At 41.3% G+C, this 24,390-nt stretch overlaps 1 long non-coding RNA gene across 1 annotated transcript; it reads left to right on the forward strand.

Moving 5' to 3' along the window:
• Nucleotides 1-933: 933 nt before the first annotated feature.
• Nucleotides 934-1,973, forward strand: LOC139434622 (uncharacterized). Its single transcript, XR_011643956.1, has 3 exons — nucleotides 934-1,160; nucleotides 1,418-1,582; nucleotides 1,956-1,973. It is a non-coding gene; the product is annotated as an uncharacterized lncRNA (long non-coding RNA).
• Nucleotides 1,974-24,390: the final 22,417 nt, after the last annotated feature.

Below are 24,390 nucleotides of genomic sequence, written 5' to 3' on the forward strand. Positions count from 1 at the left end.
ATGCGATCAAACATGCGGGGTTTTATGTGATTTTATGCGGTGAAATTGCGGGAAGTTGCGAAATATGCGGAAATATGCGGAAAAAATAAATATTGGGCTGTCTTATTTATTTATTCTCTCTCACACACAACCTGCCACTAACGTTAAACCCCTTTACTATTCAATTAAACACATTCAATGTTTATTTATTGTAAAAGCAATTGGGCTATTTTAATCACACACACACACACACACACACACACACACACACACACACACACACACACACACACACACACACACACACACACACACACACACACACACACACACACACACACACACACACACACACACACACACACACACACACACACACACACACACACACACACACACACACACACACACACACACACACACACACACACACACACACACTTCTCCGCCTCATTCTGTTTTCATTTACTCGTTCGTTATCTGACCAGCTTCAATCTTGTAGGCTACTCACTTCGTTTCTTGTAGCCCTCGAAAGGGTTTTGGAGGTTGATGCCTCGGTGAACGTGAGTTGTTTGGCTTTCTTGTCCGCAGTAGCAGAAAGCATTTTCATTTTCGAATGTTTGAATGAATCAAAGTGGGTCGTCACCGTCGATGTTCTCTTATGGCGCATTTCCACTGCAGCGGGTAGCCCCGTTTAAGCGTCCTGGACCGTCCTCAAGCGGCCAGGCCAGTTTTTGGTGGCATTTCCATATAGCCTAGTACCGGCTAGCGGGTACTTTTTCTCTCTTTTTCCGGCCCCATAAAATCGTGGTTCTATCAGACCAGGCCAGGGCTGTGACGTCAACACTCGACTGCTGATTGGTCAGAGAGAATCGTCACAAGATGGCGCGCGAGATCATCCCTCGCGTCACATATATATCAAGAAGCAAGCTTACAGCATTTTGTAAACGGAGGAGCTACAAAAATGGCAACGTCGAAGAAAAGCACACCGTGGTCGACCGAGGAGGTGACGACGTTCCTACATCTCATTGGGGATGATAAAATCCAGCGGGAGCTCGACGGAACAACGCGAAATGTGAAAGTGTTCCAGGATGTCTCTGCACAGATGTCCGAGCGCGGATTTTCGAGGACTTTCCTGCGATGTAGGGAAAACGGAACGGCTTTACTGGAGTCCCTGCAAGGTACGCTCACTTCTAACAAATAAGTCTATTTTATCCTTACATTAATGTTCGACAACCCGTGCTTTTATGGAGCCCCAAAGAGCTACATAGCTAGCTAAGGCAGATAGCCTAGGCAGATAGCCTTAGCTAGAGCTATTGTTTGCTAACACCATATGTGCCATTGTTTACGTTCAGTTTTTCTTTTCTATAGTTGTTGTTGCTATTTAGTATTGTGCTGCAGTAGTTTGTGGAATTAACAAGTCATTTTGCTGTTCTAGATGATTACATTGGGACTCGTGAGGAGGAACATTCCCGAACAACGGGTGATGGCAGTGTTCCGTCCACATCGTCATCGAATCCAGAACGGACCCCAGCCGAAGAATCGACACCGACTCAACCACCAACACCGAGTGCCATCACGACACCGCAGCGTGTGGTTCTAGGTAAGAAATAGAAATGGCAAAACGACTGGAATTGTGTTTTTGTTTTTTTAAACCGTGGATCATCCATCGTCAGTAATTAAAATAAGCTATATCACTGTGTGGAAATGCTCTGTTACAAGTAAAGGCTTAGCTAGTAAGCAGCTAGTACAGTTGTGTGTGACATCCTATCATATACATATATTTATATTCATTATCAACAGGCTGGACATAATGTAATTCACTTTCACAATCATTGTAAACATCTAGGGCCAGAACTTTCTTTAGTTCACCTTACTGTTGTTCTGTTTATACATGTTATTCTTATATCCTTGTGTGACCTGTACCTGTCCTGTGTGTTTTCCTTATTGCTAATTATTATCTTATTGTCACCCAGGCAAGAGGAAACGAGGAGAGGATCGGGCCCAGCAGGAACGGCACCATGACTGGGCAGCCGACTGGCCCGTCTCCTCCCTGATACTTCAAAAAACCTTAATAGTTATTGTACATATTATATATTTTTTATCTAGTTAATTTTTAAATGCAAAATACCCTGCAAAATACTTCCTTGTTTATTTATTTTCTTTAAAATGTTCATTTTATATTTACAATTCCATGTATATTTATGCTGGCTGCAATACAGTTTTACATTTTTTATTTGTATTGTTTAATGGCATGCCTTTTTGATACAACATTTGTATTTTTATACTGCCATCAATAAAGTACTTCTTTGACTTATCTTATCTCTTGTTGATAATGAATGGCACCCAACATAAAAAAATCATAAACATACATGAATGTATAAAGCAATAACAAACACCATCAGTTAGGAAAAAGCCCCTTACTTTTAAGAGATTTAAAGCAAGAAATTGAGTTTGCTAGCTTGAGGTCCTCCTCTAAAACATTATTACATGTTTATTTTGTAATAGTATTAAGAATACATGATAAATACATGTAGAAATTGCTCAATTGTAATACCCTCGTTCTACTAGACTCAAACAACACATTCCTTATATATTTCAAAGATGAGAGAACAAAAGAAACCTATAACCCATTCAAGCAAGCTTTTAACATGTCTAGAAGAAAGATTGAGGTTATATTTAATATATTTTATGTTGTGGATACTTTAGCCTCCATCCATGTTTACAATTGTCCACACTATTTTACACTTGCATTTATGAATATAGTTTTGCTGTGTTTTACACTTTAGTATTTATTTTTATAGCTTTGATATTCGCTTAATTTATTAGAAAGATTTTCTTTTCATGATCTGATATTTCCTCAAATGTTCTTATTATGGGGCAGTACTTACTGGCGCTTGAATTTCAAATATTCAATTCAGATAATATTTGTTTAAAACATTTGACAAACACATGTATATTGAAAAAAAAAGGATTTATTTATGTTCAATACAATGAATACAATACAATGCTTGCTGTGATCACTTTCCTTCTTGCTGTGACAACAAGCCACACACCAAGAAACAAGTAAACGATCGCTTCCACATCCTCCATTGTTGTGTGTGTTTTGTGAGTTGTGTCGCATTGAAGATGACGCCACTGCAGTTTTACCCAGCGTCGCTCCGACCAAAAAGCTGATCGCCCCGCCTACACTGCGTTGCTACCCCAGGTCCTAAACTGTAATGGAAATGCGCCACGGCCTCGGCCGGCCAGCGAGGCAGCCCGAGGCCTGAGCGAGGACGCTTAGGGACGCTTAAACGGGGCTACCCCGCTGCAGTGGAAATGCGCCATTATGCTCCAACACAGTTGCACGGGGTGCAGAATAGTTTCCCCACAGACATCGGGGTACTGCTTTGCCCGGTCTTTAGCAGAGATGTTCGTCGGTAAATGAGATGGATTAGATGTTTTCATCTTGGTGAAGAGAAACTCTCTTGTGAGCTCCACACGTTCACTCTACGGTGTTGTTTACCTTCTGTGATGCGCGGGCTGATAACGTCGCGCATCATCATCACTTCAGGTCAAGACGAGTTAACTTTTTTTTTCTCAACTTTGTGTGGAAAAATGCGGGGATTATGCGGCCTTTTGATAAATATGCGGCTTTTTAAAAATATGCGCCATTTTGCTGATTATGCGGTAATTTCTGCGATCGCAGAATCGCGTTTTTCTGGAGGGTCTATCAATTGTTTGCGTGAAGAAGCCCATTTCCATTAAGCCCGGAGGAACTTCCGTGGAGCCCGATTTCCTTGTCTTTCCTCCCGCGTCCGGGTTTGCGGGGCGGCCGGCTGGACCCGCTAGCCGCTTAGACTGCGGAGCTGATGAATAATGCCTGGAGCTGGGACGAAGCCCTGCTGCTGCTTGCGCATTGACACCTGCAAGACAGCTGATAGAAAAGGGGAGAGCATATATAGAGGGATTAACAGGTGCGATAATTAGGCTTGTGAATGGAGGGAAGTGATATGTTGGCTAAGGAGTGGCGCTCCCTGTCATCCAGTGGAGGGAGCGAGTATTGCCATGACGAGCAATACGGAGTGATAGGTCTTCCTGCCTGAACTTGCGCTGAGCTTCATATCTTGCCTCAAAACGATGCAGAGAAACTAGTCCATGCATTTGTTACTTCAAGGCTGGATTATTGTAACTCCTTATTATCAGGGTGTACCAAGAAGTCAGTCAAGTCGCTTCAGCTGATTCAAAATGCTGCAGCTCGTGTACTAACCAGAGTTAGGAAAAGGGACCACATTACTCCTGTTCTGGCTGCCTTACACTGGCTCCCTATAGAACACAGGATAGAATTTAAAAAATGTCTTCTCGCCTACAAAGCCCTTAATGGGCAGGCGCCATCTTACCTTAAATAACTCATTATACCCTACTGTCCTACTAGGGCATTGCGTTCCAAGAATGCAGGGTTGTTGGTTGTTCCTAGAGTCTCTAAAAGTACAATGGGAGCCAGAGCCTTTTCTTATCAAGCTCCACATTTGTGGAATCAGCTTCCAGTTTGTGTTCGGGCGGCAGACACCCTATCCGTTTTTAAGAGTGCGCTTAAGACCTTCCTTTTTGATAAAGCTTATAGTTAGGGCTGATTAGATTCAGCCCCTAGTTTTGCTGATATAGGCTTAGTTTGTCGGGGGACATCTTACTTCGTCCTTCTCTCTGTCTATACCTGTGTACTCTCATGTTCAGATTAACCCAGCATCCCCAAATGTCTTTTTTTTTTGTGTCTATATACGCTGGGATCCGGAGTCATGGATGATCCTGCGGTCCTGTGTCCTGCATCGCGAGCCCTGGATCTTGAGTTGTGGCTGTGGTCTTGGATCATAGGTCCTGGATGGATATCCTCGTGGATTCATCTTCCTATTATACGCACATGCATTTCCAAACATTTGGACTACTTATGTTGCAAATGTATTATCTTTTCAATTTACACACGGCATCTATTGCACGTCTGTCCGTCCTGGGAGAGGGATCCCTCCTCTGTTGCTCTCCCTGAGGTTTCTCCCATTTTCCCCTTTAAACTGTGGGTTTTCTCCGGAAGTTTTTCCTTGTACGATGTGAGGGTCTAAGGACAGAGGGTGTCGTATTGTCATACTGATATTCTGTACAAACTGTGAAGTCCACTGAGACAAATGTAACATTTGTGATATTGGGCTATATAAATAAACATTGATTGATTGATTTTGCTTGACTCAGTTTTTTTTTCTCTTAAACTCTTAGTTTTGCTTGATTCTGAGAAAGTGTTGCTTTATCTTTATGAAACAACACTAATCCCATACCGGGGCACATATAATCAGGGCTGCACATAACTGGTGCGCAGGTGCGCATATGCACCTCTGCCAAAAAAAAAAGGGCGCATTTGCGTACCAACATTGAGAGAAGAGAGAGAAGGGAGAATAGAAAAGAGAAAAGAGAGAAGAGAGATAAATATATTTGCGAGTTGCATATGAACCATAGATATGAACCTATGATATGAACTCAGGGCCGGCTCGTAGCATTGGTGTAATAGATGTTCGCCTAGGGCGCCAGATCTGTGGAGGCGCTGCGCTGGCAGCTCTGGGAGGGAAAAAAACATTTTTGACCGTAGGTGCTCATCCTAATTTTCGGCCTTGATGTAACAATATTCATAATTAAGTAAATGTAACACCCTTTTCATTTGCCCTGTACGATGGGCGCTGTAAGTGATGAAAATGGGGGATGTTGGCTTATCTGGCGCCCGCAGCTCACAGCCAAAATGCGAGTGAGCGAGGGAGAGAGAAGGGCGCACCGCCCGGTACCGGCGCTGTTGTTATTAGAATCTGGTGCTAGCTGCTTTAACGGATATAAGAAGAAGATGTTTCTACAATAATGTGGAGGGAGAGTTCTCTCCAGTCAGACTGAGAGGCTGATAACTACAGCTCAGTGAGGTAAGGACTGAGTGTTTAGATAGTTCACTTTAGTCTAACGGCCCGTCCACACACACGGCCCGTCCACACACAGGCATGAAAAAAATCTTTCAAAGCTTCGCCCATCCACTTGAATGGGGTGACGTAGAAGATTTTGAATCTTCGCCGAACTGCATTGTGGGGAGCGGAGCATGGCTTTGCAAGCATCGTGAGCATCAAAAGTTGATCAATGTTCAACTTTTGATGCTCCCGATGCTTTCGAAGCTGGTATCAGCCAATCAAATCCCGTTTATGCAAATCCTGCCAGTACAAGCGCTAGCCAATCAAACCGCGTGCAAGCTGGGAGAGCCAGACCGCAGTTCATTTCCTCATATTCCAAACGAGAAATTACGGTAGCAAATCACCCGGTTCTTTACGACCAGAACTAGTTACCGGGATACAAACCAGAGGAACCAGGCATGGAGGGAGGTGGCAGAGACAGTGGGTGAAACTGGTAGGTTTTCGCCTGTTTGGGGATTTTATATCCAGTTTACTTCGTTTTAACATTGCTATTGCTTTGTATGTCGGGGGCGGGAGATTAATGTGATTGGTTGTTGGTCGCCTTGGGCGCGTGAAATCGCCAAGCTTCAGACCATAGACTGTATATATAAATGTACGTAGGGTCCGTGACGTCACCCATAGGATTCTGCAGAGTTGCCGTGAAGCCCTTAGTAGGCGGAGTCGGCCACTAACGGCTTGACAGTGACGTCAGAGTTCAACTCCCGCCTGTTCCAGCCTGCTCCAAATAAGGGCAAAGAGGCGGAGCCGAGGCGGGACCTGCTGCGAGCTGGAAGTTCCAGAGCTAGCTGAAGCTACCAAGCTAAGCTAACATGCTCCCCATCTGCACACTGCCGTCACATTTTACGTTTCTAAGGTAAGCGGACATGAAACTATTCAGCAAAACTATAAATAATAATAATAATACAATTGTATGCAATTGTGCTAAATTCAACACTGGAATCAAGCAAATATTAATATGTTTGCATGACATTAGTTATTTGTATTTTGATATCACTTCACTACACGTTTAATACATTTAAGTCAAGCTAAGGTACATGTGATGGTAGCTAGTTAGTGCTCTTACCTGTGAGGCCTCCTCCAAACAGCATAATAACCAGACTGTATCATTAAAACTAAGTACCAGTTCTAGATCCTTGACTTTAGACAAACAATTCAAAAGACAACATGTATTTAAAGACCAATCTTTATTTGAATGTGCCTCTTAACCTGATATATTAGTTATACAGTAATATTAGTTATACAGTAATAGTATTGACAATCTAAAAAAACTGAGCAACTCAACAGTCAACTTTATGTTTCTTATTGTCTAAAGCATTTATTATTTTCATTTCCCCCCTCTCATATTCAGTGTGGACGGATTGAGACAGCGTGGTGTCCAGAGGGCTGCAGAGACTTCAGGGAGAAACCTCCGTGTGTTGGACGTCCAGTCTGTTGGTGTGGAGAGGACTGAGGGTCTTTCCTCAGCGAGGAGGACCAGGCCTGATGGAGGAGCCCATGCTGGGCATAGCTGATACCAACTGCACAGGCCTAGTCTGTCACGTTATTTGACTAAATGTGTTTACTTATACATTTAATAGGTTTACACCTTCTGTCCATATGTGCTTTTTATTTAAAACATTTGATTAACTTTTGGTTCACATTTCAATAAATTGTATTTGCACTCCTTTCGTCCATTATTCTTACTGAAAATGTTAGATTACACATTCACATCTGACTGAAGATTGGCCCCATTTATTTGTGATGTTGCAAACTCTGCGGTACAAGGCACAAGTGATGTGAAGCTCATAAAGTGAGGCAAATAGAAATAATCAGCTGATGGAGTGTAGGTGCATTCGATCAGCTGACTGTTTTTACAATAAAAGTAGTTTCTTAGTGTACTGGTCTTAAAATCTCATAACATCAGCTTTTAATGTTCCTCTTGGATGTTCTTCTTGACCCTCAGAGAAGGAGAAAATGTCGTGTCTTTCAGGCATGTCCTTTCCTAACAAAAATGACAGGAAATATAAAACATATTATTGCAGAACAAGTGTGTTATTTATGAAAGCAGTGTGTTTGTGTGTTTAGGGGCTGTAGATATCATTATTTTGTAATTGTAATGTTTTTTTTTTATTTCAACAGTGAGCTACAAAGACAATCAGAGAATGAACAGTATGAAGTTCATCAACATTGAAATATATGTTATTATCAAAATAATATTTAACTGTTATCAAAACGTAGTGCAACTGTAGAAGCTTGCTCTGTTGTCTCACTGAAAGAATAACTTTTACCACGTTTTTTACAGACAATATTGAGAGATAAATCTTTGCCTTCAATACATTACATTAGAAAGCTGACAAAGTCATATTGCTAAATATCTAAATGTAAATTTTGCATGGAAAAACCCCTCAACTTAACTGATGTGTAGGTGATCTAGTATTTAGTATTGTTTATTGGAATGTATATCAGTGTATTCAAGTCAATACTTCATTCATTTAAACCAATATCTTTCTTGATTCTTTGTACAGTAAGAAAAATAGAGTCTTTGTACCTGAGCTGAAGTTCACTGCTGTGAGGAGTCCAGTTCTGTCTCTCACTCTCTGGCCCAGCCTGTCTGCATCACCTGGACACCTTAAACAAACAGATATATATGTAAAGTACCATGTGTACAAACAATATAGTTCGTTCTTCAGATGACTGTGACGTTAACGTGTAAGCTCGATAATGAACTCCAGCTCAACCAACCATATTGTAATATCTGAGTAATCATCTTGAAATATGACATTAATAATTGTAATATACACACATCTTATTGTGAGGTTGATTTCACATAACTACTTCGACATTAACTTGTCTACATACTTGAGCATAGCCAATTTAATTAACCTTAGCGATGCATACAGTTCCTCCTACATAATAAAATATCTCTAAGTTACAAGGATGTAACCTTATTTTATCAACCTCAAACAGAAGCCGTTTGTTCAACAGTATTATCCCACTTAACACTTGTCTATTTCGTTTTAACCTTTATATATACAGTCTATGATTTTAACTTGGAGGGTACGATTACAATCGTTAGCACCGATGTAGCTACCACTAGCTTACATGCTAACCCAAGCCTTACCATTCATTACGTAGCTGATTAAAATCATTAACACATAAATAAAGCACTCGAATTTTACTTACCGCATTCATGCACCGTCTGTTTTAACGGCAGAGCGAGTCACAATAGTCCGATATATAAGCATGAAGAACAAACAACCACGGCCGGCTAAAAGTTGTGTTTCCTGGATGAGCTGAGCAGGCAGAGTCCCTGTAGCTAGCTTCACGGAGCAGCTAGCAGAGAGACAAGAAGCTAACAGCGGCAGGCACTTGACAGAGCCGTCACTCAACGTGACCACGCCCTAATTTATGCCCAAACTTTAAGACCTAATATAAATAAAAGGGTCGCGTTAGAAAACAATTCACTCTCAGATCCATAATCATGAAGGTGGAATCTAACTATATCGATAATAAAAATGTATGGAGCCAGGGAGAGAAACATGTTTTTTTCTGCTGTAAAGTTGGGCATTTTAACATGGGGGAAATTGCCCTTTCTGCAGCCATCGCCTATCGGCCAATATATGAACTGCAGTGTGTGACACTTCCGTATTGGCTTCACGGCTCTACCCCAGAGTTTGCCGCTTGGAGCAGACCCACGTGAGACAGTATCAATGGCTTTAATGTTCAGTTTGAGAAGCGTCATTCTCTCTGGGAGCAGGAAATGGTGTCCATTCTCGGACCAGACCATTAATGTCATTTCATGTAGAGCAGCCATAGCATCTCTGTGACTGCACTCAGCCGGACTGTAGCAGGGTAGAACTGGGTGACTCTTAGTGAAGCCGTCCAGGGCCATAGTCAAAATGGAACCATGTACCAACAAAAGGGACACAAGGTCATCAATGTCTCTCTTTACCATTGGCCTAATTGCACAACAAATGAGTGAAAAAAAAAATGTGGAACACTAATCCATCATCATGTGAAAGGTTGAGTTAATCTAAATAATTACTTATGGGTTGAAATCAAATTAACATTAACATTAGAACTAAAGTCAGTCAAAATTGGACTTGCACGGATCAGAATCTAAGCAATTCACCATTTTCCCAGCTCTGTAATGAAAAGGATAACAAGATTAGGTACATTACAGGAGTGTTAAAACACCCAAACATGCACACTTATCTTATTCTAGTAGAGATTAGAGGACAAGGTCTAATGTTGTGAACACAATGATCAAGTCAAAGTTATTTTATTTATTCTAAGTTATGTACCACATTTAATTTAATAATTAATCTTGAATTACTAATAACTTTAAAGAAGGCAACAATTTACAATTTGGATAAGGTGAATGCTTATCCAAAGTGTGTGTGTGTGTGTGTGTGTGTGTGTGTGTGTGTGTGTGTGTGCAGTGAAAATGTTATGAGAATAAATCAAAACACTTGCACATTAATTAAATACATTTGACCTTTAGCTCGAGCTGGGTTCAATACTTTTCTTTATTGTATTTAAAATTGGGCTCGAGTAGAACCCCTGGATTTGGCTTGCAACACAAAGTGATACTGATCTCTGTAGGACTTGGAAGTGTCATGATTCAAACTGTGGGCCTGTGAAAGAGAGGCCCTTGGAAAACAACATCTATTTTTTAACTGTAATTACTTATTTTAAAGAGATTGCCCAAAGCTTAAAACATTTATTATGCACACAATAAAAACTTCAACAAATATATTGATCCTGGCTTAACCAGCGACCTTTACTCTATTGTTCATAAGCTCGGTTTCAGAAAACTTGTCAGTAGTTTAACAACTATTTTAATTTTAGTAATGTCTATGGAGACCAATTGGTTGATACGAGAAATAATTTGAAGCAGTTTAATAAAGAATGTTAAACTATTTTTAAAACTGTAATTGAACTTCAACTTATATCAATTATCTGATTCCAGTGGCCAGTTGGAACAGATAATCAACAAAGTTTCCATTTTGCAGCAACGGCACAAAAGGTTTCAACAACAATTAGTATTATGTCTGCGTCTAGTTCTGTCTTATCTGCTTTGTTTCGGAATGTGTTCAATACACTACGTTTTTAGCAATAATCTTCTTTTCTTCTTACACCTAGTGCTCACCCTGAACAGTGGGCTTCTTGTTTACATTTTCCTCTGCACACTCAGATGCAGGACATAAAACACTCTTTTGCTATTTATTTTCATTTTGCAGCACATTTATACTACCAGAATTTTGCTTTACATCTTTATATAACGATGAATCTTCCACGCAAACCAAAGTTAGCCATGGAGTGCCACAGGGCTCAGTGCTCGGACCTATTTTGTTCACATTATATATGCTTCCGTTAGGCAATATTATAAGGAATCATTCTGTAAACTTTCATTGTTATGCGGATGATACTCAACTATATTTATCAATCAAGCCTGATGAAATTAATCATCTAAATAAAATTCAAGACTGCCTTAAGGACTTAAAAACGTGGATGACCTTAAACTTTTTGATGTTAAACACGACCAAAACTGAAGTTATTGTACTTGGCCCGAAGAATCTACGAAACAAATTATCTAAAGACATACTAACTATGGATGGCATTAATTTGGCCTCCAGTGAGACTGTAAGGAATCTTGGTGTTATATTTGATCAGGATTTATCCTTTAACGCCCACATAAAATCAATTTCAAGGACCGCCTACTTCCATCTACGTAACATTGCAAAAATCAGGCATATCTTGCCTCAAAACGATGCAGAGAAACTAGTCCATGCATTTGTTACTTCTAGGCTGGATTATTGTAACTCTTTATTATCAGGGAGTACTAAGAAGTCAATCAAGTCGCTTCAGCTGATTCAAAATGCTGCGGCTCGTGTACTAACCAGAGTTAGGAAAAGGGACCACATTACTCCTGTTCTGGCTGCCTTACACTGGCTCCCTATAGAACACAGGATAGAATTTAAAATTCTTCTTCTCGCCTACAAAGCCCTTAATGGGCAGGCGCCATCTTACCTTAAAGAACTCATTATACCCTACTGTCCTACTAGGGCATTGCGTTCCAAGAATGCAGGGTTGTTGGTTGTTCCTAGAATCTTTAAAAGTACAATGGGAGCCAGAGCCTTTTCTTATCAAGCTCCACATTTGTGGAATCAGCTTCCAGTTTGTGTTCGGGCGGCAGACACCCTATCCGTTTTTAAGAGTGCGCTTAAGACCTTCCTTTTTGATAAAGCTTATAGTTAGGGCTGATTAGATTCAGCCCCTAGTTTTGCTGATATAGGCTTAGTTTGTCGGGGGACATCTTACTTCTTCCTTCTCTCTGTCTATACCCGTGTACACTCATGTTCCGATTAACCCAGCATCCCCAAATGTCTTTCTTTTTGGTGTCTATATACGCTGGGATCCGGAGTCATGGATGATCCTGCGGTCCTGTGTCCTGGATCGCGAGCGCTGGATCTTGAGTCGTGGCTGTGGTCCTGGATCATAGGTCCTGGATGGATATCCTCGTGGATTCATCTTCCTATTATACACACATGCATTTCCAAACATTTGGACTACCTATGTTGCAAATGTATTATCTTTTCAATTTACACACGGCATCTATTGCACGTCTGTCCGTCCTGGGAGAGGGATCCCTCCTCTGTTGCTCTCCCTGAGGTTTCTCCCATTTTTCCCTTTAAACTGGGTTTTCTTTGGAAGTTTTTCCTTGTACGATGTGAGGGTCTAAGGACAGAGGGTGTCGTATTGTCATACTGATATTCTGTACACACTGTGAAGACCACTGAGACAAATGTAACATTTGTGATATTGGGCTATATAAATAAACTGATTGATTGATTATATATATTTTTTTTTCCAAGTCATTTACTTTTGGTGGGATAACTAAAGTTTAGTTCATTTTACCCTGTCTATGGACTGATTCATTATTAATTGTTACAAAACATACACAAGACGGCGGGACAAACCAATATAGACCCCCCATACAAACAAAACATGAACTCGTAATAAACACCAGCGTGACAGCAAAGCTCATCCAGCTCAATTTAGTCCGAATTAGGAGGTTTCAGAGGGGGTAGGGAATTATCTCTAGTGGGGCGCCTTGACTCACGCGGCCACCCTTGTACAAGTGCTAATATCGTGCCTGAAGACCGTCCAAAAGCGATAACTAGCTTATCCTCTTGCGACAACCACTACTCCATCAGTGGCGCTATGAACCCCCGACCAGGAGAACATAGACTTTTTTCCTACCCTTTCTCTCCAAAAACAGCCCAGTTAACTGTAGTCCTACTCGACCAGCCTATACACTTGCTATCGAGTTCATTGCAACGATGAAACACAGTTCTGTTCTACACTTTGCTTGCCACTGCCCTCCCGTGATCAATTAGCCTATAATTTTATGTATGCACCCCGGACCGCCACCAGCTCCTCTAGCCATGTATAGGGAACTGTGGCGCATCGGGTGATGCACGCATCGGGTGATGCACGCATCGGGTGATGCACGCATCGGGTGATGCACGCATCTCGCGCTGCCCCGGCCTTGCCAGCAATGTAGAAGACGGTCACAAACAACGAGTGCTTTTAGACCATCTCGTTTTTAATAGAGACGGCGGTGGTGTGAGTTAAAGCTATAGACAAAAAGCTGTGACTTTCTCCCTCTCAGCTGCACTTCTCCAGCCCCACAAACACGGGGAGGTTTTACACACACACCCGCGGCTGCAGCTCTGGAGCCGTGTTTACAGAGAGGCGATAGGAGTAATATCTCCGGCTGCTTATTTTCATGCCTTTCTTTAAGGTCTCTCTAAACATGAGCTGTGTATGCTTGTATGGCACTGCCGTCCCGAGCAGCACACAGAGGAAATCAGCCAGGACTGAGTCCCCAGACACTGATCCCCTGGGTTTATTATCCCCAAATGTTCATTAACCAAAATCGAAACACAGCCGCTCAGTTTCACAGGTAATCTTTTTTAGGATACCGTCAATCAAAGATTCTGGTAAGGCAATGTCCAAATGTAGATTTGAAATCACACTTACCAGTTCTGAAGATGTGTTGGTATCCTGCCGACAACGCCAATTTGTAAGGGAAACTTCTGTGTAGCAGCAATGCAGTGGGAGTCACCGACTCAGGAAAGAGACACGGTAGATCAGGAGCTTTGATGTCAAACACTGGAGGTTTATTTGGAGTTTCGGCCGGAGGATTCACATCACAAGTCACAGCAGTCACGGTCTGACTGCACGGGTGATTTGCCACGTCAATTCTGGAGCGCCTCTCTCTCGTTAGCCCATTTAACTGGTTTCACAGAGAGTAATCAACATATTTTGATAAGATAGTTTAAACAGTTGGGCACACTGAGTCACTTGCGTCCGTCACTTATGGCCAGAGATGGGGACTTGAGTCTGCGACTCGGACTCGAGTTGCACTTAAATCGCACACACAGAGACTCCAGACTTGACTTGGACTCGTGACCAAAAGACTTCAGACTCGACTTGGACTCGTGTGTTGGGACTCGTGAACAATCATTGTGTTTTCTATTTTTGGCGTATTAAAGGTGGGGTAGGTACATTTGAGAGAAACCGGCTCAAGATCGCTAGAATTTGAAAATACACAACCGGAGATAATCTGCTAGAGGCTGCTACTTCCTTATAGAGCCCGCCTCCTCCAACACACACGAACGCGCACATGACCAATGAGGGCACGAGATAAGTTTGTGCCCAGATGGAAGGCTGACAGGCAGGTAGGCCATCCAGTTACTTTAGCCGGGCTCGAATTTCATCAGGCACTTGAAAACTCACCCGGAGAGGTCCGTCAGTCACATTAACGCATGGACGGTTAGCAAACATGTTTAGCTCAGCATCAGCTATGTAATGTTAACTTAGCTTGCCACACTTGCTTGTCACACTTGTTTGAGTTGAGTGGCGTTGACATCCAACTCTTGACATGACATAAAAAAGGTCGGTAACGTTAATCATATTGCATTGCAATAGCCTGTTTAAAGTGATCATAACAAACAACTAATCAGTACTGATACTGTATGCTAATAGATATAGGAGTGATAATAACACAGTAAATGCTTTGAATTTCTTAGATATAGCCGTGCAGTATTCTTAACAGACTGGATAGCAGCAGACAATAGAAGACTTATTACAACCAGAAGAGACATGAGACTTGACTTGGACTCGTGACCAAAGACTTGAGACTTGATCAAGTCTCACCCCACAAAGACTTGAGACTTGACTTGGACTCGTGACCAAAGACTTGAGACTTGGACTTGCAAAAAAAGACTTGTGAACATCTCTGCTTATGGCCTCGAAGATGTCATACCTTGGAGTCCACAAACAACATAGAAGGAAGTGTCCCAGTGCACCCACAACAACAGACCATCTGTGACCTAGTGTTGACCGGTCACAGAATGGGAACAATAACATTATGGCTGAAGCAGCCTATGTCCTTAAAGGAGATAAACAGACGTCAGGGTTGGTCCTGTACGTCATATCTAGGAGTCTAGGTCAATAATTTCCCTAACAGAGCCAGGGGTAGAAACATGTTTTTTTCTGCTGTAAAGTTGGGCATCTTAACATGGGGGTCTATGGAAATTGCTCCTTTCTGCAGCCATCGTCTATCGGCCAATATATGAACTACAGTGTGTGGCACTTCCGTATTGGCGTCCCGGCTATTCCCCAGAGTTTGCACCTTGCTTCAGACACGCCCAGCATCAAGATTTTTCACGATTTTTTTCATGCCTGTGTGTGGACGGGTCGTGTAAGTTCAAACGGTTTGGTCACAATTGATGTAAACACATATTTCCAAGGCACTCCTTTATAATTATTGGTTATATAAACAGGTTTGAAATCATTCCAATGTATACTATAGGACAGTAACCAAACATATCCTTTAAATCTGGAGAGATAAAAAAAAATGCATAAATAAATAAATGTTAAGGTAAAATAAGATATGAACAACATAAATAAAATAAGTTACATTAATTTGTTATTGGTTATGTTCACATACTTATTTGATTACATCCACTTTTCTAAGATGACAACAGAGACTTTCGACCCAAAACCAGCAGCTAATCGCAGACTCAACCAGAGAGAAAGTAGTAGGCCTACATCATCAGCTACCATGTCTGACAGAGAGAAAGACAGTGAGGAGAACAGTCAGGAGGGTAGTGATGACAGCTTGTAGGATTACTGCACTGTAAAACATCACAGCCCCATTTAGTTATGTCAAGTTACATTGTCTCTTCAATTCAAAGAGCTCTGACAAGTTTTTGATTTTTAACTCAGCTTTTCTAGTTTTAGAAGGTTAAACTTACATTTATTCACTGTCTTGACAACTTAAACATTTTGTCACATTGACTCAACTTGCCTTAGTATGGAAGCCCATTTCCGCCACTTGAAAAAAATTAAATCCCCATGAAGTCATAATGAGATAAAAAAGTCGAAATTATGAGATAAAAAGTCATAATTATGAGATAAGAAAGTCGAAATAATGAGATAAAAAGTCATAATTATGAGATAAGAAGTGCGCATGCGCTGCAGTGGCGCTGTCTTTCAAGGTCCCTTCATCACCTTGCTGCTCTCCACCATGCAAACAGCATCTATCTAGTCCTAAATAAGGTAACTATTACAGGTGACTTTTGTAAATGTTAGATGTTACATATAGCCTATATTGCAGCTAAACTACAACAATGCAGTTCATAGCTTTGACATTACCTGTTATGAACTATAATATATATGCCTATAGTTTTGTGGTAACGTTCACGCCACTAATGACAATAGTGTAGGCATACTGCTGCTGTGAGTTGCTCTAACTCTAACCCGTGAACGTTACCACAAAACTATAGGCATATATATTATATTCATAACAGGTAATGTCAAAGCTATAAACTGCATTGTTGTAGTTTAGCTGCAATATAGGCTATATGTAACATCTAACATTTACAAAAGTCACCTGTAATAGTTACCTTATTTAGGACTAGATGCCGTTTGCATGGTGGAGAGCAGCAAGGTGATGAAGGGACCTTTGAAGACAGCGCCACTGCAGCGCATGCGCACTTCTTATCTCATAATTATGACTTTTTATCTCATGACTTTTTATCTCATAATGACTTTTTATCTCATTATTTCGACTTTCTTATCTCATAATTATGACTTTTTATCTCATTATTTCGACTTTTTTATCTCATAATTATGACTTTTTATCTCATTATGACTTTTTATCTCATGACTTTTTATCTCATTATTTCGACTTTCTTATCTCATAATTATGACTTTTTATCTCATTATTTCGACTTTCTTATCTCATAATTATGACTTTTTATCTCATTTCGACTTTCTTATCTCATAATTATGACTTTTTATCTCATAATTATGACTTTTCATGGGGATTTTATTTTTTTCAAGTGGCGGAAATGGGCTTCCATACATTAGCAAGTTATCAGTTGAAAAAAGAAACAAAAGAAAAAGGCGGGAAGGCAGGTTTAAGAGCTACAGAACAAAATGTATGCTTCCACATTTGAGTTTAAAAAAAACAAACTCCTCCCTAAACTGAATGCAATGTTTAAGCATGGATGTAATCAACTGGTATATCCAAAGATGTCATGTTTTAATTCTTTGCCTGCTACTACTACGGTTTGAAAGAAATAAAGAGCATGAAGTTATCTGTGGACGTTGTGCTTACTAATATTGATAGAAAGCTAAAAAATATTAAAGTGTAAGCAAATGGATTTGTTTTTAACTGTTAATATTTGATTTTAATTATGAGCTACTAAAGTTATTAATTTACTTCGACATTTAGGTTTGCTTTGACAATTAAGTGGTAAGTTTGCTAGCTTAAATTGCCATTAGCAATGTTCGCTGTCAGCTAGCAACACAGTCAGGGATAAGGGAGCGATACTGTGTCACTTTTAATGGCTGTGCGTGCACTTTGGGTTTAATATTTACCAGTAAAAAATACAATTTATTATGAACTGTATACACTTCAAGACGTGTAATAATGTGGCGCATGCTGCAGACCCTGGAGGCAACTCAAATGTTTGGAGGGAGATCTACCTTGTCTCCTTTTTTCTCTCCGCTCTGCGTTTGTGTATGTGTGGGGGGGGGGGCAGGGCAGAGGAGACACGGAGACGACATTAGCCGCGTTCACACTGCGGTACTTTTCCCACAAAGGTTCATGCGAACTCTTTAGTTCGCATGAACTAAGTACAGATCGCGTTCACACCAGAAAAGGCCCTGGGGGTGGATTATGAAGCCGCTGACGTCACTTCTTCTTCTGCTTTGGGTTTACTGGCAGGCCGCAAACCACTTCACGGCGTATACTGCCGCCCAAAGTCCCCGGAGTTGGGGACTGGCTTCAGTAGAAGCTGCTGGGAGTCCCAGCAGCTTCTACTGAAGCCTTCCGAGTAAATCGCCAGAACGCCGACACCTCCTCATCTCCACCGCTCCCATGTTTTATTTTGTGTTGCCATAAGTTAGTCTCTCTGCGTTTCTGCGCTGGGCTAATGCTAATAATGCTAATGCGAGGATAATAAAATGGCGGCTTCACAAAACTTTTTGGGAGTTTTACGGGGCGTGGTTTGCAATTCGCCCAGCCAATCAAGAATATAGCTCTTTTCTCAAAAAAGAGCCGCTCGAAAGTCCCTGCTCTCTAGCAGGGACTTTCTAGCAGGGACTTTCGAGGGGGTAAAAAGGTTCGCATGAACTACTTTTAGTACCGGCTCTTTTTGGTGTGAACGTGATCATGAACTAAGTTCGCATGAACCTTTGTGGGAAAAGTACCGCAGTGTGAACGCGGCTATTTGTTTTGGGTTTTCGTGTGTCTGATATTCAAACTATTACTTTATAAGTTTAAGTATCATACCAAAATGTCATGAGAGTAGCTTAGCTTTTTCGGGAATAGTGCGGTGCATAATGTACGTAGTGTGTGGGCATCCAAGAGCAGATGAGAGAGCGTCGGGAGCTGGGTGGGGCGTAGAGAGAGGGATAGCAGCAGGTACGCGGGAAGTCAGGGGGGCTAGTGGAGCCTCACAGCGGCGCGCTGTAGGTGCGCTTCAGATGAGGCTCCCTCCGCAAAATGAGCCACATTTTGCCTCACCTCAGTCTGCTTCTGCGTGATCTGCGTATAAGGAGGGGCGGCCCTGTATAATAACGTAATATTAAAAACACAACAAACAGTGACATCTTTGACCGCTCTGCTGCATGAAACTCGCTACTGCTGTGGGATGATTTGAAGAGATAGGGGGCAACTGCCATTAAAAATATAACCTGAACACTGGAACGTACATTTGAATCACCCCGAGCATAATTGTCTTTATTGTAATTTTTTTTGCCATTTTTTTCATCTCTGCTGATATGAAAACATAGATGCTGATACCAATATATTTGTGGAAGGTCAATATCAAGGTAAATAACGTGCATTTATTTTGTGTTACAGGTGTGAACGAGCATGTCCAGTTCATGAAGTGGAAATGTAAGTTTTGTACGTTCTCCTCCAATTGGCAAGGAAGAATAATTCAGCATTATAAACAGCGTCACGGACATCATCGAAGGTGTTCAGGCCTTGTCTGTATTTATGAAGACTGTTTGAACAGCTTTCAAACCCAAGCTTTACTTAAAAAACATTTGAAAGAACATGTTAAAGAAGCTAACAAATGTGTGTCAAAATTATGCCGTGATTTGTGTTCATTCTCAGGTCCTAGTGACATTAACACATATTTTGCTCATTTAAAGAGTCATTTGAGGAACAGGGAAACAGTTAAATGTCCATTCGTAGACTGCTCATTCAAGTCGAGTATACTATCAACCTTTACTGCTCATAGAAGCCGCTATCATAAATGTTCCACCCTAAATAGTCTTAGACCAGGGCTTTGTGTACAGCATGGACATACAAATACTGTAATCAGGGAGGATTCTGTTTCTGATACTGAGGCATCACCTTCATATGATTCTCTACCTGGTGCTGAAGGTCTTCTTGAAAATAGAGAGACCATTAAAAATAAGTTTACATCCTTATTCCTCCGCATGCAAACCATTTTACATGTTTCTAATTCAGCAATACAGGAAGTAATTGAGTTATTTGACATTGGAGAACTTGCTGATCAAAATATCAAAGAAATTATACAGAAGGTTTTGGAGGAAAATAACTGTGTAGTTGATGCCTCTGTTGTTACAGAATTGTCTGATGAAATACAATCTTTAAACCCACTGACATTTCTTTCAAGACAGGGACCTTTGGGCACAGAGCGTAAAAGGCAGTCATTTTATAAAAAAAACTTTACAGTCATTGAACCCGTCGAGTATGTGCTACATGTACAAGAAAAAAACCATTAATTTGTTTATGTTCCTATTTTAGAGCTGTTAAGTAAGTTGTTTGAAAGAACTGAGATTCTTCAATCATTACAGAAGTCAACGGGAAGACGGGAAGGTCATTACAGTTCATTTCAAGATGGTGAATACTTTAAAGAAAACAAACTTCTCACTGAAGAATTAGGAATTGCTCTTGGCTTATACATTGATGATTTTGAAGTTTGTAATCCGTTGGGGACTTCAAAAAAGAAACACAAAGTGTGTGGCATTTATTGGGTGTTATCCAACATACCATTAACATTTAGATCAACATTATCATCAATTTATCTAGCTATATTGTGCAAAACTGTACACTTAAAACAATATGGTTACGGCAAGGTTTTGGAACCACTGATTTAGAGACCATCGGTATATTTGTACAAGGACTTGGTTCTTATGTGAAAGGTACTGTTTTGTATGTGTCTGCTGATAACTTAGGTGCACACTCACTTGCTGGATACCAAGAGTCTTTCAATGTGGAGAAATGTTGCAGATTTAGTTTGGCTAGCCGTGCAGATATTCAGAAGTATGATGTCAGAAGTGGGACTTTTACTTTGAGAACACCACATTTGTATGATGAAGTTGTTAATGTGCTCAAGACAACTGATGCCTCATGTGTTGATGGTTTAAAAAGAGACTGTCCTTTAAGAAGACTTGCTCACTTTCATCCTGCAAAAGGGTTTCCACCTGATTTTCTTCATGATTTGTTCGAAGGAATTGTACCTGTGGAACTGTGCATGTGTCTTTCAGATCTGATTGCTAAAAAGTATTTCACTTTGAATGACCTTAATGAAAGGATAGGATCATTCCCTTTTCAGTTTAATGACAAAACCAACAGGCCTCAAGCAATACATGCAAACTTTTCCAAAAATGGAACTATTGGTGGCAATGGACATGAGAACTGGGCACTTTTGAGATTCCTTCCACTGCTGATCGGCCACCGAATTCCAGAAAGTGAAAAAACCTGGTCTGTGATCCTTGAACTGAAAGACATTGTGGAGCTACTATCCAGCCCCTCATTCACAACAGAAACCCTGTGCTACCTACAAGCAAAAATCTCTGACCACAGACAGTTGCTATTGGAAATATTTCCTGGTACAAGATTACGTCCCAAGCATCATTATCTTGAACATTATCCTGTACTGATCAAGAAATTTGGTCCACCAATTGAGTTCTGGACAATAAGATTTGAGGCCAAACATTCTTTCTTCAAACAGGTGGTTCGCAATACTGGCAACTTCAAAAATATTCTGCACACTTTAGCCACAAGACATCAGCTGATGTTGGCATATTATTTGGAGATGCCAACAATTTTCAAACCAAGCATTGAGACTGGGAAATCATCAATCGTATCTGTGAGAGGCCTTAAAGAGTAAGTTTCAAGATCTGAACTCTGTTTCTCTCACCTCCACTGTTTACTTAAATGGGACAAAATATTCGAAAGGAATGGTGCTCTCAGTTGGACGGACAAGTGGACTGCCAGATTTTGGGAGAGTACTCGATATCCGTGTAGTGGATTGCTGCATATCATTCATTATGGAACTATTCACAGCAGCCTTCGTGATTCATCTCGGGTGTTTCCAACTTGCCAGAAGAGACCCTGCAGTGACTGTGGTTGTCGAGCCTGACAATCTGAATGACTACACCCCTCTTGCTGCATACCTTGTGGAAGGAAAGCTGCTTGTCACTCCAAGGACATTCATGTTAAATTAAGGTAAAGATGGACTGGGAAGTGTTTTTTTAGTGTCTTCCGTAAATTGTATTACGTGCAACTTATTTTCAATTCACTTCCAGTGTTTATTTCCTGATGATAAAGTGTTTTCTATATTGTTAACTGTGTTTCAGCTGATGCAGACACCTCAATGATGCTTCTCAGAGTTATCCTCTCACCTGAAGATATAAGGCGGGTCACCTTAGAAGATGTTCCCTCATCAGTTGATGATCTGTGTGCAAAACTGCGCAACACTCTTGGTCTCCAAGGGAACTTCATTTTACAGTTTGAAGATTCGGACTTTGGGAATCAGCTCTGCAATTTGACAGACATTAAGGAGCTACCAGCGGAATGAGCCACTCTGAAGGTTTTGTTCACATCTTCTGAGGTGGTTTCTGACTCAACACTGGATACTGTAAGCTTTGATTCCCCAGGTAGCAGTTAATCGACAGAATGGCCCGATCCTTTTGTTGTTCCAGCGTTCTCCCATGATGTTGAGTATCAGCTGAGAGCAGCAAATGATGCGTATGCCCAGGATGAAACTGTGATGGTCATCTCAAAGGGTGTGAAAAGTGAAATACTGGACAGACTTGCAGATATCATATCTAAAATCACAGCCTATCCCAACAAAGACCATTATGAAAGTGTAGCAAAAGCTCTTGTTGCAAAGCACCCATGTCTCAAAGAGGCAGGGTCAGGTAGAGGGTGGTATTGCTGGGTATTTAGTTTGAGATTCAAGATGGGCAATTACCGTCAGAGAATGATGGCAGCTGGATGCCCTGAAGTTCTTGTAAATAAAAGAAAAAGGGGCGAGGAAAACCACAAGCCAGTCAAAAAGTCAAAAAAAGGAGAGATCCACTACCTGCCAGAGCCACCTGAGGGACAGACTACTGGGAAGTCAGAGAAAGATCGCAATACCATGGCACTGGAAGTGCAGAAGAAGGACTCCGATTTACAGCTTCTGGGTGAACTGATGATCGCAACATTCTCACAGCGAAGAAAGGAGATCATCGGTGATGAGCCACTGATCTCTGCTGTCATGGAGAGATGGCCTGCATTGTTTGGTCAGAGACAGGTAATCCTTTGCTAATCGAGTGCAGTTTGTGCTTTCAACTAAAGACACAGACACGCAGAAACTGCGGCATGTGTATGGACTTATCGGTACTGCAATTTCTGAAGTGCTTGAGTGGCGTTCTGGTGCTCTCCGTCAGAACTGCACCCCTGCTGTCAGTCGAGACATATACCACGTGATGACACGTTAGGCTCGTGTTGTGTTCAAGGACCCTGACCTTGGCCAGGAAAAACAGGCACTCGCTTGTTTAATTTTTTTGCGGTCTAGATTTCTTTCATTTTTTTATTTTTTGCGTGTGTTTATAAATTACCTCGAGGGCCGTACCAAATTGTCTCGCGGGCCGTATACGGCCGGAGGTTCCCCACCCCTGCCGTAGAGTCTCACTCTGAGCGAGTGCTGCTGCAGCTGCTCTCGGCTTCGTCCATACTAATTCATTCATTCATTCAATGCTCGCCGGTTCCGCGGTCCCACATTGTTTGTTGTGAGGAGTCTGATATATTTAGTATATTTATATTTTAGTGCGACAGCCAGGGGTGACAGGCGCGTACGCGTCACAGGCAGCTTGCTGTTGCCAGATTGGGTGGTTTTCCGCATTATTTTGAAGCCTGTTTACGGTGTGTTTTAACTGGGTTTTCGGCTGAAAGGCATATGAAATCTGGCACACTTTTGAACGCCGTTATAATACAGTGCTGAGAATGAACGCAGTTTTGAACGCCGTTATACAGCGCTGAGAATGAACGCGTTCTCAATTACGTTCATCTAGCGGAAATACAGTACGTTCAGTTCACGTTCGCCCAAAATATGAACGCGTTCATGAACGATCGTTCATTGAACGCGTTCAGGTACATCACTGCATTTGGGGGGAGCTCTCTAAAATACTGATATGATGACCAAATAAATTCCATTTTGGGCATGTTTTTTTTCTTCAAAGGTGTAAAATAAGTGAAATAAAATTATATTTAGAGTTTATGATTCATGAAAAAAGTGTCGCCTGCTTGCACGCTGCCCGCAGCTCCACCCACTACCCACAAGCTCGTTTAGTTAGCACTGCATGTTTACCAGGCATTGTTGCTGCTGCTGATGTAACCCCGGTGTGGTGTCCTCTCAGCAACAGACCACTCAGAGCTGGTGATTACTTCAGTTTATTCCATACATAGGATACCTGCATTGCAATGGACACATACAATCAACACGTGAGCTGCGGTTCTCAACAGATCCTCACGCGGTATATATATATAAATCTCCTTTACAATCCAATATTCAACAACACAACAATGATCGTATAGTGGTAACAATGTGAAACATTAAACATAAAC

The sequence above is a fragment of the Pseudochaenichthys georgianus genome, chromosome 1 (assembly GCF_902827115.2).
Source record: "Pseudochaenichthys georgianus chromosome 1, fPseGeo1.2, whole genome shotgun sequence".
NCBI lineage: Eukaryota > Metazoa > Chordata > Actinopteri > Perciformes > Channichthyidae > Pseudochaenichthys > Pseudochaenichthys georgianus.